Genomic DNA, 4,273 nt, shown 5'->3' with positions numbered 1-4,273 from the left:
CCCCAAAAAAAAAAGATTTGATGCTATATGCATTGCACATCAAAACAAATAATTTTTAATTATACATCTTCTCCAAATGTATGTTTACCCGCTATTCCTAGCTTGTACTTATTTGAACAATGTCTAAAAACTTGGTATTACAAGCACTTCCTGTATCTGTTTGCCTCTTTAAGAAGAATCGCTTTATGGATCCCCCAATTGTAAGTCGCTTTGGATAAAAGCGTCTGCTAAATGACTAAATGTAAATGTAAATGTAAATGTATTCCATTTTTACTGTTGGACCAACTAATGTAAAGGTTGTTTGCTTTGTTTATGCAGTATACATACAGTAGAACAAGGCCAGCTAGAGACCTGAAAAGACTGGCAAATGTTTCAGACTGGTATATCATGTTGCATTCCTTCAGCAACTGTAAGCTGAATGAAAAGACCACCATACGACTGACTGAGCCTAAGATCTGACCTAGTTTGCAGTATTAAAGTCCCTTCTTTACCAACTCAACACCGTCTGTTTTTAGTATGGTGCTATGAAGGACTATTTGAGTTATTGTTATTTTATATTTCATACATTCTATCTACTGTTTTGCGTGTTGGGTTTTCTGGGAATAAACACACACACCAGGCTGCCACAAACAGGGTAATTTTAGTGCGCTATTTAAATGGCTCCTGTCTGCTCAAGCGTGTTCAGATACAGTTACATTCAGTGACCGTATTAATCCAACAGGTGTTAAATCATGTCATCTATTAATCATCAAATGGCAGTTCACACCGTTTAGAGCTGATTAGTATAGACACACCTAAATACAGCTTACATTCTCAGCCAATTTTTCTTGATTAATATAAGTGCGCTGTAAATTCTCATCATTGGATTGCAATGTCTTAATCTAATGTAGTTAGAGGGCTTCTTCGTGGTCAGTCAGGATTCTCCTTTCCTGTGATTCAGTTAACTTTCAATATAAGGACTTCTTTTAAAACTGTCACCCCTAACGGAGGTAAGACATCTTGTTTATACCACTAACTGAGTTAATTCACAGCAGCGGTGTTAAGGGTTTATCAGGTGGTGTGTGCAGAGTTCAGGACCCTGTGATCTTAGATAGAGTATCTCACTGATAACTCTGAAACTCATCCTGAGTGTTTGGCCATCTGTACGCAGTCATTCATCATTCACCGCAGCACTAGTCAGAGCCAGGGCAGGGGCTTTCCAGCTTGTTCTGCATATTGATGTCAATGATAGTGAGAATGAGTGTTTAAGGTAAGTCAAGGCCTCTCTGGGGGTCAAATGAACTCAGGTCAGTGCAATTTACATGAGTTTTCATTAGCTCTTCTTGCAGCTCTTGTATGAAAGTTGAATACATATTTTATTTCATAGAAATGCTTGGTCAGATAACTTAAAAATGTATTTCAGGTGTTTATAGCAACTAATTAAGCCTGACTACAGTTATATTAATGATATTTATGATATTTTATAGTAGTTCAGGTGGTAACATAACTGGATTAAGTCAAATATTTATTTAATAATTCATTCATTCATATTCACTATTTGTAATTCATTTATTCTTTATATATTACGTATACTTACTAATTCAGCCTGACTAGACTGATAAAATATGATCAAAATATTATAAAATTGTATATATTAAAATGGCTAAATCAACATGACATAAACACATTATTATAGTTATATTAATGATAAGTATTTTATATGTTTTACATATTTAACATTAATTCAGCCTGACTACATGAAGTTATATTAATGATATTTATAATATTTTATAATAGTTCAGATAATATCATAACCATATTAAGTCAAATATGTATTCATTCATTAATCCGTCTGACCGTCCGTCCGTCCGTCCGTCCGTCCATCCGTCCATTCATTTCATTGAGTTGTATTAATGATATTTGTTATATATTTGTTGTAAAATAAAATAAAACAAGACTAATGTATGGCCAAGTGACTATAAAGTAAAAAAATTTTTAAAGATTAAATTATTTTGCACAAACAAAAAAACAAAAGGTATTTTGCTTTTCCTTAGAAACCAAGGTATCTAATGTTTAGTTGACTACCAGATTATTGGATATTAGCAGTGGTCAGTCAGTCACCCTAACAACTTGGTTTAAATTTGGCATTCCCTATTGCCCTGTCTGTCAGCGGTCTCGTTTATATCTATGCAATAGTTTGAAGCAGTCAACGCATGGCACATTAGCCTTCCTGCCAGAATGCAGCGGTTGTCTGGAGAACTATATTAAGTCTGTCTTGCAACCGAGACTTTGTTTGCACAGAAACTCTATTCTATGAGTATCCATATTGAGCGAATGCTTTTTGCCACAGAATGTGTCTGCGATGTGATAGTAAAGTCGATGGACCGGTCTAGTTTTCAGTGTCACATTTCACAACTTTTTAGTAGCTGTGAGACGGGATGTCCACTGTATATATCTGGAGGTCTCTAAAACAAATTTACAGCATTAAAGGATCAACTGCAAGTGTCTGTCTAACATTTCAACTTTTTAGATTGAATGCAAAAATCAGGTGTCATATAAATGTTTGTAAGACACTTTTAGTTGATATATTAACAGCTAGTACTTTAAAAAAGTAATAAAAGTGTCAAACATTATTGTTGTTGCCTTGAGCATTAATCTGTTACATTGGTAGCACTAAAAAGCACATTGGTGATAATCTTCTTGAAAACGAAAATAGATATTACGTTGCTGAGTGTCTGATCTGCTAAGGCACGCGAGACCTGTGGGTGTTCTTACAGAGAGATGGAAATATACAGTGAACTTTCATCAAAACACAAAGTGATGGCAGGAATGCTTCATCTCTGATTCTCAGACATTATTCACACACACACATGCACACACTGACCTTCACACAAACCTTATTGAATTGACTTGAATTGAATACTTTATTGTCATTGTACAATGTTTGTACAACGAAATTCAAAGTGCAACTTCTTGTGGTAGAAAAAGAAAAATGAGTATACTACTTACTACATTTTCTTTCAGACTTAAGATTAAGAATAATTAGTATGTTTATGAAGCTGTTTTCCTTGCGGGCTTGTCCCACAATGTAGGTGAATTCAGGTTTTATCTTTGTGGTCCCCAAAATGTTGGCTGACCTCCACACATACACACTTGACTGATTTTGTACTTAGACATGTCACAGTTCAGTACTACTATTAAGGAATGACTTAATATAGGAATAATTTAGGAGTTGTGTCAGACTAAAATGGTAGAATCATGGGTCATTTTAAAGGAATATTTCACCCAAAAATGAAACTTTGTTTACAATTTACTCACCCTTAGGCCATCCAAGATGTAGATGAGTTTGTTTCTTCATCAGAACAGATTTAGAGAAATGTAGCATTACGTGACTTGCTCACCAGTGGATCCTCTGCAGTGAATGGGTGCCGTCAGAATGAGAGTCCAAACAGCTGATAAAAACATCACAATAATCCACAATTAATCCACATGACTCCAGACCATTAATTAACATCTTGGGAAGTGAAAAACTGCATGTTTGTAAGAAATAAATCCATAAAAAGCGTTTTAACTTAAAACCATTCATTCTGGACAAAATATGAGTCCATAAAGCTTCCTCCAGTGAAAAAGTCCCGTATCCTCTCACATCAAATTCCACAAACATATTTGCTTAGAACTGTTTTTGCTTGTAAACGGTGTTTGATTTGTGCATATTTCTCTCCTGATTCAGGTGAAAAGATACTTTCACTGGAGAAAGCATTATTATGGATAGAGGACCCGTATTTTAGCTGGAAGCAACAGTTTGATGTTAAAAATGTCATGATGAATTAGCAAATATTTATTAGTAAATATTAGTAAATATAAATTTTTGGGCAAACTATTCCTTCAACTAGTCTAGTTCAGTTAATCATCCAGCTGAATTCTGTGATAATAAAAAAATAATTTTAATAATGAAATCTTTAAGCTGGCTACATGGCATTATTGCAGTATATTTTTATGGCCTTTAGAAACTGTAAGACTATAATATACATACATACATGCATTTAAATTATATTTTACACTTCCCACTTTATCTGCATCTGTTTATTCATTGCTGGACTGGGCTCTTATCAAAAGTGGGGGGTCCCCCGCGTCCCCCGCATAATCTACGCACCTGGCTCTAGTCATATAAATAACATGAAAGAGTATCATATTTTGAGAGTGAGATGTACATTTAGTTACTTAAAGCTGCAGTCCATAACTTTTTTTTGGTTAAAAATGATCCGAAATCAATATTTGAGCAAGTACATAACCA

The sequence above is a fragment of the Sinocyclocheilus rhinocerous genome, unplaced genomic scaffold, assembly GCF_001515625.1.
Source record: "Sinocyclocheilus rhinocerous isolate Xijiao unplaced genomic scaffold, SAMN03320098_v1.1 scaffold1841, whole genome shotgun sequence".
Lineage (NCBI taxonomy): Eukaryota > Metazoa > Chordata > Actinopteri > Cypriniformes > Cyprinidae > Sinocyclocheilus > Sinocyclocheilus rhinocerous.
Note: the sequence above shows the minus strand (reverse complement) of the source record.